This window comes from Amblyomma mixtum, chromosome 4 (genome assembly GCF_055824585.1).
Source record: "Amblyomma mixtum isolate Tamu chromosome 4, ASM5582458v1, whole genome shotgun sequence".
Lineage (NCBI taxonomy): Eukaryota > Metazoa > Arthropoda > Arachnida > Ixodida > Ixodidae > Amblyomma > Amblyomma mixtum.
The window spans coordinates 145,507,781-145,522,271 of record NC_143015.1 but is presented as its reverse complement, the minus strand read 5'-3'; the positions used below and the strand labels follow the sequence as shown (position 1 = coordinate 145,522,271).

Here is a 14,491-nt window from a genome sequence, read left to right as displayed (position 1 = left end):
GCCTACTTATAGCCAATGGGTCCCTTCGGGGTGGGATAATCAAAAATGATAAATCTTATTAAGTGTCCATCACTGTGAAAATCCTGCGCATAAAGAACAAAAATTATGTCATGTGTTTAAAACCTTGTAGATGATGCCCAAAGCGGATTCAGTAGGTTGTCAGCTATTCCGTAAGTAGCACTTTTTGTCACGAAATATGCGGGAACGTACAATGAAATAACACATCTTCTTGACATGGGAAATAATAAAGGTGGGAGGTAGCATGCGCTTCAAGTGAGTACCTTTGCGTGCGTAAGACCCGGTGTCAAATGTTTATTTAACACGATCTTGACGAAGCAGTACCCTTTCTTTGCACCCGCTACTCAGTGCTCAATCTGAACTCTTTTCCACTTAATACTGCACTCGGAATGAGGCTGTATATATCTATTTCCTCCTGCGTGGCGTGACCCCAGTGAAATTAAATTTATTTCCTAATATTACTGTTCCCATTTGAGTGCCCACACGGCTATTTGAAATTGCCTTTTCCCACCCTGATTACTGGGTTGCTGCAAATAAAACTAGGCATGGATGTGTTGTTGGGAACTAAATTGCCCTAAATAACTCTTCGTTTCAAATACAGATGCAAGGTCGAAACTGTGTGCATGCGTGTTCTTCTTCGCAGGCCGCATCGGCGTTTTGGATGTGCGGGCATTCTCAAGTTGCCTCGTCTGCCAAATTCGCTATGCTGGCTACAAAGGGGGTAAGTGTATGATCGTCGATATCCTGGAAGGCTAACCTTAGGCTCCTTAAACGCAGCAAGGGAGATAAAAAGGGCAGGGGTTTGAATTCTAGCCGAATAATCTGAGCATGAAATCCAGAGAGACTGTACTGCATGGGTCACCTCGATGCCTTTAATTCTGGACAGTGAAATGAGGGTTAAATCCTAGAATCATCGACCCCCACTAGGTGTCTGGGTTCGATAGCCGTGTTAGGAGGTGATTCTTTATTAAACAACACATATTCAAGCTTCCAGAACGGTCGAGCGGCTTTCATATCTGTCTAGCACTATCTCGCCTGAGCAGTTGGGCAAGAGATAGTAGTAGGAATTACTAGTTCAGGATATCACGCACCTCGCCAATCAAAGCAGCTTGGCACAGAGCGAAGTAGACAGATTTTCACGGCGTGAGCTCTAGACTACAGCTGATACTTTAAAGAACCCTGCGCCGCAGTAGACACATATTAAGAGCAGCAGATGATGGCCTCCAAGGAAACTTTGTAAGACGTTCCTAATGGTGATCAATTGATGGCAACGATATGCGCGCACTACGCAGTCAAGCAACGACGCAGAATATTTAAAAATAATCGTATTGCGTGTTGTTCCTTTAGAACCTAGAAAGAAAGATGTCCGGTGCTCATTACGTTCAGATCACGTTATTAAAAAGATACCTAAGGCAGCTATTGCTCACTGCAATGGAGAGTCCCAGTCCAAAAAACGTGTAGCACACTGAAAAGGATGTTCCAGGATTTTCCCTAAATTCTCCACGATAATGCCCGCTTTCAATCCCACGTCTTCAACATGATACCGTGGGAGATTATTGAAAGCGCTTGGTCGTGCTTGTCTGCAAGTCTGGTTTGACCCGGAGCTCGTTTGATCCGGAGTTCTGATTACTTACTTTCTGCCGTCTGTGTACAAGAAAAATCAAATAAAACAGCATTACATACATGTATTCTCTAAGTCTACCCACAGGTCCTAAATACAAAAATGGATTAGTACCGGTATTTGTAAATATTTTATCCATTTTAACAAAAGCCAGGTAAGCCTCACGATTAGCGGCAGCAAAGCGGCAACAAGGCTGCGAGCGCGCAACAAAGATATCAAAACAGTTAATACGCCCTACAAATAGTGCATGTAACTGGCACAATATGAACTAATATAATAATTGCCAGTTTGGCAGAGATGGTCGCAGCAGTGGCAGCCCCGCGAGTTTCTATGCAGTCGATCAAGCGGTTGAAAATTTCTCTTTAAGGTAGTGTTCCCCTCAAGAAACCATTGTCTTTATACTCTGCGAAGTTTTTCTTCCGCCTCGTTTGAGCATGTGCTCTTCACTGTCTTGCATGATCCCCGGCTCCTGTTGCCTCTATACGCATTTCTAGCTACATGACAATTAGTGCAGCCGCCGTGATGGCTCAACGACGCTGGGCGGCTCAACTGAAAGACGCGGGTTCGATCCCGACCGTGGCGGTCGAATTTTGATGGAAGCGATTCTTAGATATCAGTGCAATGTCAGTGCACATTTAAAGAACTGCAGGTGGTCGAAATTTCTGGAGCACTTCACTACGACGACCCACATAGCCCGAGTCGCTTTGGGACGTTAAACCTCCATAAACTAAGCAGGCAGTTAATGCGCTTATCTGAACGTTTTCAGGTTGTACGTTTGCACACCTGCCTCAAATTGAGTTCTCAAGCCAACAAAATGAAATCTTTTTTTTTTCTTTGTGTCTAAACGTGCAACTGTGGAACAGAACGATATCCTCTACATTTTGCCCTTGGCGACTCGCACACCGCCCCTCCGATTGCAAAGGTGCGCTTCTAGGCTGCAAGAAAAGTTTATTAGAGGCTTGGTCGTGTGGTGAAAACTTCTTCGATCATGTTTCAACCAGGTTTTGTTTATAGGGTTTTAACGTCCCAAAGCGACTCAGGCTATGAGGGACGCCGTAGTGAAGGGCTCCGGAAATTTCGGTCACCCGGGGCTCTTTAACGTGCACCGACATCGCACGGTACACGAGCCTCTAGAATTTCCACTCCATTGAAATTCGTCCGCCGTGGCCGGGATCGAACCCCCGTCTTTCGGGCCAGCAGACGAGCGCAAAAAATTGCAATGTGAGGACACTTTGGCACCTAAAGTGTTGAGAGGCGAAAGCCGCGGATACTATGCCGTGACGACTTTCGTTGGATGTGACTTCACACCGTTCCCGTGGCTATATCGATACCCAAATATACACCTTTCGGGAATCTTAAGTGTTAATTACGCTTAATTACAGCTTTCTCCACCTACTTCGACAGAAATTCGACGTTTTTGCCATCATTCTGTGATAATTTTCACTATGCTGTGACGACTTCCGGCGGATGTGATGTTACACCGTTCCCGCGGCAATATCGACGTCGGCGCTATTTCGACGCAATTTCGGCATTTTTGCCTATAACTAATTAACGAATTTATTTACAGTCACCAAGCTTGGCTTCTAGGTTTATTGTTTTCTTCTCTATCGGAAGCGGTCAATGGTTTTCGTTTTTTTTTAGGCCCTGAGTTAAACGCGTGTGACACGCTTTGTTAGCGAACGACAGTATGACCGATTAAAGGCTTTCGCGGTAATAACCACTGAGAGATCGCGGCGGAGCCTGTGTTTAAACCAGGGATGCTTCTGGTGCACAGACGGGACGTATAGTAATGTTCTGCTTTTATCTTGCAACCACCTCTTCAAGCAGCAGCGGGCGGCTGTGGTGCCGAGGCAGCCTTGAGAAAGGGCCAATTGCTGTCGCCACGTGGGTGTCGCCGCTTCTTCGACGCCGTGGACTTGACAGCAGTGACGATGACGACTGCATGTGAGGAGGACTCCGAAAATTTTGTGCGTTTCTAGACTCGTTTCCGCCTCAGCCGAAGAGCGGCAGTTTTCGCTTACCCCAAAGTACGCCATTTACTTCTAAGAAGGATTCGCGTAAACTAATAGGCTTTGGTTCTGTTTTCTTTAGTTTACACAGATTTTTCTCGTTTGAAAGAAAGTTTCAAAAGAGAGGGCGGTGGCTGTTCGCACGGAACAGGGTAAATTTAAATAGGGGGAAAAGAGGATAAGCATTTGTCCTGCTGCAGACTTAGTTTCGGATTATATACTTCCGAGAGCTTAAATAAACCGCTCTCTTTTATTTAAAGCGATGGGAGATTCCTGTTCATCGGACGCCACCAGAGACGAGGGTGCTTGCAGCTTCCGGAAGCAAGAGAGCGCGTGTAGTTTTAACGACGTTCATTCTTGTAGGTCCGCTTGAAGGACACTTTTATTTGAATCTACTAACTTCCAGCCCCTTCGACCGACGCTGCGGCGCAGGCCGACGAGCTGCCCGAATCAGACCAAAAAAATTGTGAGTTTATGAGCTGAACCGCGCACGACAGTAGGTTTCCGTGATACTCGAGCCCGGCGTTAACGCACACCTGCGACACTTATTTTCAGTCGTATTTGTCTGCGTTAATTTCACATGTTATTTACAGAATAGTGCAACTGGAAAAATTCACTTCTTAGTAGTCTCAGCGTGGCACGTATGTGCGTCGCGTCGCCCCAATTTTGGCTGAATTAAACAGGAAAACGAAGACCCCCGGACAATGCCTAATGCACGTAATTGCCGGCCTTCGTCTCATCTTTACTCGAAGCCATATCATTCTCACCACAGAAGACATCTGCTGTCTCCTCTAACTGTCCACGGTACTGACATTTGCAGATATATAGATGACGCCTTCTTTTGTAGCTGAATGGCAGCCGGATGTGAAAGAGTAGTATCTCCCTTGAAACTGAATTACACCCTTGCTACGAAAACTCGCTTGGCCAGAGCTGCGGTACTTGCTGTGATCTCAACACCCACCTTTTGAAGCGAAAAGCTTCACTAGGCTAGTCAACACCGAGACTAGCGTGGGTCCCGTCGTCAGAAAAAGCCACAGGTGCGCATGTGCGAACTGCGTGACGTCACGGTGGACACCCGAACCGCGCCGTAAGGGAAGGAAAATGAAGAGAGACGCCTGTCTTTCTCATATCTCGGTGGATACCTTGAACCGCGCCGTAAGGGCCTTAAAAATGAAATGAAATGAAAATTGGTTTTAAGGAAAGGAAATGCCTGTCTCTCATATCTTGGTATACACCCGAAAGGAATGACGTAACACGCTTCACAAATAAAAAATAAAGACAAGCAGTGCGTGAGGAACCTCTCATATCTCGGTGGACACCCGAACCGCGCCTAAGGAAAGGAAAATGAAACGAGAATTGGTTTTAAGGAAAGGAAACGATTCCTGCCTCCCTCATTTCTCGATGCATACCCGAACCGCGCCGTAAGGGCCTTAAGGAAAATGAAATGAAAATTGCATTTAAGGAAAGCAAATGCCTGTCTCTCATATCTTGGTGTACACTCGAGAGGAATGCAGGCCACAGTCAATACCCCCTAGAAAGAAGTACGTCTCTAAAGCAACCTTCTAAGACAGCATTCACTACACGCGCGGCTCCTCCTCCACCTTGCCGCAGCTTTTCGCTTCGAGATATCCAGGCTTAACCTTAGCTAAGCCACAGCCAATTTTTTTTTTCTCTGTCCTTCAGCAGCAGCAAGATTCCGTGCACATCGAACCCTCAGTGCGGATGTAGAGGGCGTGCGCGTTGACAGCCCGCCTTATGTCCGTTCGTTGTGTGGGTGCCGCCGAAGAGAACTTTGGCCGTTTCCTGGCCGGTTCAACGAAGGGGATAGCTAAGGCTGCACTCAGAGGTGAGCAGAACCGCTCATAATCTGGCCCGCTCTAATATATGTGTGAAGTGAGCAGGTGAAGAAGTGTGTGTGTGTGTGTTGGGGGGGGTTCTCTCTTACCCCTAACTACGCTGTTCGTGCTCTTATTTCTAGAGAGCAGTTGTTTACTCCTCTTTTATTCAGTACAGATTGTTTTAAAGCTGACGAATAGAAGAAAGAGCAATACGTGTTTGAGTATTTCAAGTCATGTGACTGGGATGAAGTGCAATTAAATGACTCATTCTTTCAGTGAAACTACTTCACTACCAGATTACATTTTTTTCTAAGGTGCGTTGTCATGTTGCGGAATATGTAACGTGAAAAATTGAGCTCTAAAAAAGCCATTAGTGAAATTAAATAGTTGATTGCCAACTCTTTGTGATAGAGGTAATAAGGAAAGCAAAGATGCGGTCACTATATCTCTATAGATGTAAACCTGAAGCGCGCTAGGCAAGATATTGCATGTCTATTGGGGAGGGAAGCAAGACATTCTTGAAGGCAGCCGCGTGAAGGTGCGTTTGAGGTAGTCAAAGGTGATCCGGCGTCCTCCCCTGCTGCTGCATCCATAGCCGACGTGATGGTGATTCTGCGACCGCGGCAGGTAGTGGAGGAGGATGGCTCCCAAGCAGTGCAGCCGTAACAAATATAGGCACTCACTGGCAGTCTAAGGAGCGCAACTAGGGCTAGGGATGGCTCCCAAGGGATGGCTCCCAACTAGGGATGGCTCCCAAGCAGTGCAGCCGTAACAAATATAGGCACTCACTGGAAGTCTAAGGAGCGCAACTAGGGCTTTCGCCTAGCACACTTTAGACTGCCAAATTGCCCCCATAGTTTCTTTTGTTAGCGAGAAGGGAGGGGTCCTGTGGTACATAGAAGCAACGGTACTTTACTGACACAGCTAATATATTTTTCATTCCTGTACCTGCAACGCCTCCGTGGACAAAGCGTATGAGTTATCTGTACTATATTCACACCGTCATCAACGTCGGTGCTTTGTTTCTATTCCTCGGGTGCTTAAGAGACCGCACTGGTTCGTTTTCGTGCCATTTGTCCATGTGCTGCGTCCTGGCATAAGCGATCTTGGTTCAGTAACAGCTCGGACTTTTATTTCAGCTTTTAATGCGAGAACATTTCTTGGCTCGATGTGCGAAAACCCGGCCGTCAGCAGAAAGCTGTGGAAAGTGAGCAGGAAAGCAGGAACGTCAACTCCAAACAACCTCATCCCCCCTCCTGGAGCTACCGGCCATCTCAAAACAGGGCTGGATCTACGAAGGCAAGTCGATTTTCGTGATATATGGAAACAGATTTGGAGCCGCGCCTCGTCCTCCCTGCAGTGCCTATACAGTACCCTATCAGCTGGATAACAAAAGCAGATTGCTCTCAATATCCGGGTGGCTGTACCCCTCCCTCGTGTACACTGGACGATAGGTCACCGTCCCGACAGACCTTATATGGTACATGTAGACAGTTTCGTATCGTTTGTGCGGGTATACACTAGGAAATATGTTGCCCACTGTCGTATTCAAGTAAGGGCGTCTTATGAAGTCCTATCATCCCAAATTCAATCGCTCGCGTTTACATCATCAGCTGACAGCTAAGCGTGGACGGAGGCGGCAGGTCACTGCTGACGAAGTCGCAACGCGGCGAAGCGTGCAGCGAAACTATGTTCACCTCCCAAGTCCCCCATCGACTGAGCGACACTCTTAGCGACAAGTACAAATACTTTTGCATTCACACACAAGAATTCCTCAGGTGACGCCAGAATATTTTATTCACATTGATCATACCGACGAACACTTAAACCAATCTGCACTACATTCCTGATCCACACGGCAGTGCCCGCTTTTTTACCCGCATGAGTAAGCACAAGATGTTATCATTCATGCAAATATCCTAACCTGCTGCTTTGTATTGTCTGTAAGGCATTCCTATTTCCTGATGACGATTATAGATTTTTTTCTCGTGTTTCCTCTGTATTAGTTACCGGAATGTCAATTTGTCGTATCTGGGGCTTAACATATATGTAATTAGCTTGTATATATACTATACGATAGTAGTACGCTTCTGGGGCCGCCACAGTGGCTCAGTGGTTATGATGTTCGGCTGCTCACCCGAAAGACGAGGGTTCGATCCCGGCCGCGGCGGTTGAATTTCTTTGGAGGAGAAATTCTTGAGGCCCGTGTACTGTGCGATATCAGTGCACGTTAAAGAGCCCCAGGTGGTCGAAATATCCGGGGCCCTTCACTACGGCGTCCCTCATAGCCTTAGTCGCTTTGGGACGTTAAACCCCATAAACCAAACCAGGTATGCTTCTTTCATATTATGTACATGCTGTAAAAGAAAATAATTTTGACAGCACTCGGTTGCTATGGCGCTCCACTTCCGAGCCGGAGGACTCGGGTTCAGTCCGGCCTCGGCGGCAGAGTTTGGACGGAGGCAAAACTCAAATACGCCCATGTGCTGTTTGATTGTGAGGGTAAAAGTTCCCCAAGCAGGTTCGAGCGTCCTCCGAGGTGGGGCCCCGGAGGATCCAGAAAACTGTCCCAGACCGAGCAGGTCTGAAGGGAGAAGAAAGATAGTTTTGCATAAAAGCAAGCAGTCAATGATGGTTGGGGTACTGTGCGGCCGAGGGTCGAGGAGTGGCGCATCGAGGAGTGGGGCAGCGAGGGCGCTGGTGGCGCGTCACATTGATGTCACGGTCCATTACATTACAAATATCAGGTCGTTCAAATTTATCTCGAACACTCCACCACGGAGAAGTGGAGTGTTGGAGTGGGAGTGGTGGAACACTCCCATACTGTATCATACCATACCATACGTCAAACCTCCATTACCCTACCATGCCATACCGTACCATACGGTACCATACCCCCGTTTTTTTTTTGAATAACGGACAAGTGTGCTGAAGCTGGGCCACTAACGTTCTCTGTGGCTCTGATTGGCAGCTAGAGCCCCAGCCTGTGCCTGGAGCGTTATCGCCACGTGGGTGCCACCGACGCCCGGTTTTCGTCCAGCAGCCCCCTACTGCTCCAGCTCTGCGGAAGAACTCAGGGAACAAGGTGAGGACGACTGCCCATGGCTTTGCCCACGTAGCGGATGCGAAAATGACTCCGTCCTCCATGGTCTGAATGTCACAACTAAAGAACTGAAGACAAGCCTATCATCGTCATCATTATCAGCCTGACTACGCCCACTCCAGGGCAAAGACCTATCCCATTTCTCTGCAATTTACCCTGTCCTTTGGCTGTTGCGGCCACAGTATCCCCGTAAACTTCTTAATCTCATCCGCCCACATAACTTTCTGCCGCCCCCCTGCTACGCTTGCCTCCTCTTGGAATCCACTCCGTTACCCTTAGGCAGAATAATCTTTACAAAAGTTCAATAGATATTTAAGTGCGGTGTACAAAATCAATACTAAAGTGTGCATTTAGCGGCTTGTTCTGAGCGACCGCCTCAACGTGTGCACCATGTGTCAGAAATTGATTGAATTTGGATGTTTATTTTCATAGCGACAGCTCTACTCGATGCACCAACCGCGCTCAACACCGCGGAACCTGTCCGCTGTCATAAATTGACCTTCAGCCTTAGACAAGCACAAAATGTGCTTAGGTAGTAGAAAAAATAGGCAGACGAATGGGAGCCGAATCCATGGCGGCGCGAACAGATAAGCTTTACAGGAAGCTATCACCACAGCCGAACACGCCTCATGTTGTTTTAGCTGTTGCCGTGGTGGCATGCCTCATGTTAAACTGCACCACACTGCTACGCTATGCCTTGCGCGGAGTCTTCTTCATCCACTTCCATCTGCTCTCTCCGGCCGCACCACCCGCTCATCGTCATCTAGCACAGACCCGTGCTTTCGAACTGATTCCCCGGCCCATATTAGACCCACCCCCCAAATTTGGCCCTCTCCGATTAGGACCAAACTCGATGTTCACAGCCATAATTGAGCGTGTCCGACATGATGGCGATCTCCGAATTCGGCCCGAGTTATTTCCAAATTTTGGGCCGGGTCACCGCCAAAATTTTACCTTCAGCATCTAGAATCGATGGTGAATTTATCCAATATTGGCGCGTTTCACTGAGGAGTCTGGAAAAGCAGGTTCCTTGAGATAGCGCTCGTTTGTGTTTCTTCTCACGTTCTCGTCGCATGCTTTTGCAGGCTTCTTATGTCTCGCACACCAAGTGCTGAAGCCCCAATTGAATGCCCTACGCCGTTGCCTCCAGCAGTTTCATTTTGGCAGGCATCCTCCAAAGACACCGCGTTAATATAACTAAAACTTCCCATTCACCCGTATTAGCCCTTTAGCTTTCAAATCTGGCGTACTGTTCAAATATGGCGTACTGTGCAATGCTTCCCTGAGCTTTAGGTATATACAATCCATCCCACAATGCATTTTGTAAGCTTATCACAGCACCTCATTTTCTTCCTCTATCCCAATGAACTGCTTTCTATTAGTATCCACTTTGATACTTTCGTAGTAGATACTATTCAAAGTGAATACTAATCGAAAGCAGTTCAATGGAAAAGCGATTCCTGACGTTGCTCTGCTGACCGCCTCTTTCAATCCTTCCTTTCCGATTGTCACAGAAATGTGATAAACCATAATTTCCGTTAAACAAATCCATGATGATCGAGCGCACAGTCTGAGTCAGTTGGCGTGGAATGACCCCATTCTCATTTGTGCGCGCCTAAAATGCGCTGCCTTCCCTCACTGTTGTCGGCAGCCTATACATGCCGTTCTCACTTCGTCTCTCCATGTTAGGCCTCCCACCTAAGCGCCTGTTCTATCGCTAGATATATTCCTCCGCAACATACTTCGCAATTTCTCTCCCTTCCTTCCCCAGCTCGGGCTGTGTGTCCTCCTTGGAAGCCAAAGCTGGGCTGGATCGCCTCCTCTCCGGCACCGGCAGGAGGTGACAGCGCGAGGCAGTGCATCAGTTGCAGGCAGCGGGGACCACTTCGCGCCAGCCAGGAGGAAACCTGCGTCGATTCAAAGGCGGAGGCATCTAAGGTGAGGACAAAACCACTTCAGTGTTCTTGACGCTGTGTGCTGTAGCGAACTCTCACTGTGACTACCAGAGACACAATGACGGTGCCGATGAGAACGTTCCTGCGCGCTGCCTGCGTCGTATGACCCGAATCCACGCCAGAAGGACATAGCTTCTCCCTGCGCCCTGGAGACAGAGTTTCTGATCTCAGCAGGAGGTAGCCACAAAGAGCTGGATTGGCCTTGCATCCCCCCTCGCCCCAACCTCACCCCACAGGTCGAGGAATAGGACCCATTTAAAAATAGCTTCTTTCCCAGAACTGTATCTACTGGAGTGCCTTGCCTCCTCATATTTTCCTGACATTGAGCATCACCTCATTTCATGAGTTTTTACGATGCTCGTGTACTTGATTGTTGTTTTTGTTTTTCTCTGGCAACTTTATCTGCATATGGTCGTCATTTCTTGTAAAATGTTTCAATGTTTTTTCAATGCTGGTAGCATTTGTTGGTTTTGAGGAGCTTTAGTCACCCTCTCGCAACATCAAACGCAGTTCTAAAGTAGTATAGTCCATAGCTGGCGCGCACCTGAGAAAAAATTTAGCACATTCTTTCACCGGGTGCAGAATGAACCGCACTACATACTGACTAGCATACCGCAACGCTCGATATGTGGCGACACCTCTAGGCAGCGAAGAAATGCAGCTTTTATTCTTTTCCGGTTCCTATAATTTTGTCGCCACCTGTAACGCTGCAGTGGCCGATGAGTGAAATTTGCATGTCTGCCTTTGTACAGCAGCAGCAGGCGCAGTCTCGGCTGATGGGACCGTCGGTGTAGAAGCAGACGACTTGTGCAGACGGGGTGGGCTGTGCAGCCGTGGGTGCAGCCCTGAAAAGGCGGTCATTTCTCGGCGCAATGGCGATGGTCCGAAACAAAGGCAAAGAGGTGAGGAGAAAAGGGAAGGGTTGACTCTGTCCAGACGGTCGGGTCACTCACTTGGCCAACTGTCGTTACCACTGAAGATGCTTGGCATGCAGCTATTGTCTTAACGTACCGGGAAGTGAATTTTGTCAGCAATATTGTTCTAAAGAGAATTCCGCAACGTAGGCAATGAACATCCGTTCCTGTCACATCGAGCTCTTACGGTCACGTGACTAGCGCGATGTCACGACCGTGCGTGCGCATCGGGTCATAGTGGTAGCGAAGGTGGCCACAAAGTGTGTAGTTCATAAAAGCTCCGGTCGTAGGTGCTAACAAACGACAGTATTACGTAGCATAGCCAAAACATTTCGTGATTAATACGTCGGGCAAAACTTTGTGGGTGGTTTGGACGCCATGGAGGACATCTGTCAAGTTCAGCGTCCAATAAATGCACGAATAAACAATTCAATTGACTCGCGAACCGGAAGTCGTCACGGCATAGTGTGCTCAGCTTTCGCCTCTCAACACTTTAGTTGTCAAAGTGTCCTCGCAATTTTATTTTTTTCCATGCCTAGGCGTCGGCTCAAAACCGGTCGTTCAAGCAAAATCAAGGCTACCAGCGCACCTTGCGGGGCAGTAGCAAACGCTCGACTATGTGGCTCAAAAGCAGACCATGTGTCCCGAGAACTTTTGACCGACCCTTTACCCTGCCCGCATGTGGCGGCGCCTGTCCCCGATCTGAGTACTGGATTGCTACTAATAAGATAATAATAATAATAATGCTTCATTTCCACCAAATCAAATACAATTTGATGGAGGAGGGGAGAAAAAAAGCGGCTATCCGCTTGACGGAGTTCTCCTCTCCTGTTCAGACGGCAGTGACAGAAAACGAGGAACTAAATTGAACATCAAGTCATGAAGTCATTAAGAACATAAAACGAGGAACTAAATTGAACATCAAGTCATAGATGAATAAAAACATCAATATAAGCAATGACTGTAACCGAACAGAATAAGCAGAAATCAAAAGGGGGGTATCAGCAACGAAAGAGGGGTATCAGCACAGTAGACGACCAGTCATCAAATAACAAAAAGGGTGGCGAGCAATTCATAAAACAGGAGTTGATGTATTAGCACTTAACCAAATGAACAATCATACTACGCAGAGAGGAGATGGTGATTTCACGGAGGTTTACGCCTGCTTCAATTAACTGGTTTTGTAAATACGGTAGTTGGTAAGTAATTCTTTGACGACCGTAGCTAGTTCTTGTGAAGTGTAAAACCCATTGTGGTTTGTGGCGATGCGGATATGGTGAATCTGACTGATGCAAATGAGCCATAGAGGAAATGGTGTCAACATGGCGCTTTTGCTCAACTGTATACACGCGCAGCAGTCTGTAAGCATAGAGGTTTAATATGGTCATAATCTTGAGGTTAGTTATCAAATCCTGAGTTGTGTGTCTAACGGGCAAGTCATAAACTATACGAAGGACTTTTTTCTGAAGTACTAATATCTTGTGTAAGTTAGTATGTGTTGTTGTTGCCCACACTAATGTGCAGTAGTTTAGGTGTGAACAGAACAGGGAATTATATAAGAGAAGTTTGACTGTCTGTGGTAAAATATGTCTGTGGCGTGATAGAAAACCTATAACCTTAGATGTATTCAACATGACATGACTGACATGGTCATCCCACAGCATATTTTCGTGAAAAGAAACACCAAGTGATTTGAATGATTTTACTATTTCAATTTTTTGTGATTTATAAGAGAGAGCTAGGTCTGCACTACAAGTTTTATTCTTCGGACGGAAAATTACAGCTTTGGATTTTGACACATTTATTGAAAGAAAATTTGAGTCTGACCATTCCTCTAGATTCCTTAATATGCGATTAGCATGCATGTTTAGATCGTCACAGGTATCACCAGGTATAAGGATAGTAGTGTCATCGGCGTAAATGATAAAGCGGGCGGAAGTGTCAATAGTTACAATGTCATTAATGTAGAGATTGAACAGCAGAAGGCCAAGGATGCTGCCCTGAGGGACACCGGTATTAACTGAGCGTTGTGATGATTTGAAGTTTCTAATCTGAACATATTGTTTTCGAGATGATAAATAAGATTTCATGAGATGCAAAGCTTGTCCTCGTATCCCGTATAGTTCAAGCTTTTCCAAAAGAATACTGTGACTAATCCTGTCGAACGCCTTCGTGAAATCCACAAATATTCCTAGTACTAACATTTTGTTTTCAAAATGTTCTAATATATATTCCTTTTCGTGAAGAAGGGCAAGCTCTGTTGATTTATTCTGTCTGAGTCCATACTGTGAACTAGTAATTATGTTATGAGATTGCAGAAATTTTTCCATTCGTATTAGCACGATTTTTTCTAAACCTTTAGAAAGTACTGGAAGAATACTAATTGGTCTGTAATTACCAAAGTCATTCGTATTACCCTTTTTATACAGGACAGTCACCTTTGCTATTTGCATATCGGAGGGGAAGGTTGCGGTTTCTAGACATAGGTTATATATATATATTAGCAAGAGGAGTAGAGATGTATTCAATGATATATTTCGCAGGGCGAATCTGGATGTTGTTGACGTCACAAGAAGTGGAGTTTGATAATTCATGGAATGTTTGTATAATTTCCCTTTCATCAACAGGTGCAAGGAAAAGAGTGGCAGGGCACCTATAGATAGATCTAGGGTGCAGTTCAGATGCAGGTTGAACATATTGTGTGAAATGAGTGTTCAATGCTTCGGCTAAGTTTTCTCCTACATAATCTTTTCCGTCATGAGTCACCTTATCAATGGCAGCGTTGACATACTTGGCATCAAGGGATCGCAGCTTTTTCCAAAGTATGTCAGGACGGTCGACTGAGCCAAAGTAATTCTGATAATAATGTCTCCTTGCATTGCGGATGTCATTGTTTAACTTATTTCTGTATTTCTTGAATTGTTGAATAGAAATGTTTTTTGATGCAACAAAAGAACTGTACAGTTTGTTCTTCTGTTTTATACGCGCAAGTAGCTCTAGTGATATCCATGGTTTCCGTATGTTCCTACCTTT

At 46.3% G+C, this 14,491-nt stretch overlaps 1 long non-coding RNA gene across 1 annotated transcript in view; it reads left to right on the top strand.

Moving 5' to 3' along the window:
* Positions 1-6,487: 6,487 nt before the first annotated feature.
* Positions 6,488-14,491, top strand: part of LOC149348651 (uncharacterized) — a 32,577-nt gene continuing 24,573 nt past the window's right edge. Inside the window, exon 1 of the long non-coding RNA XR_016292285.1 lies at positions 6,488-6,785. This is a non-coding gene — a long non-coding RNA (uncharacterized LOC149348651). The remainder of the gene's footprint in view (positions 6,786-14,491) is intronic.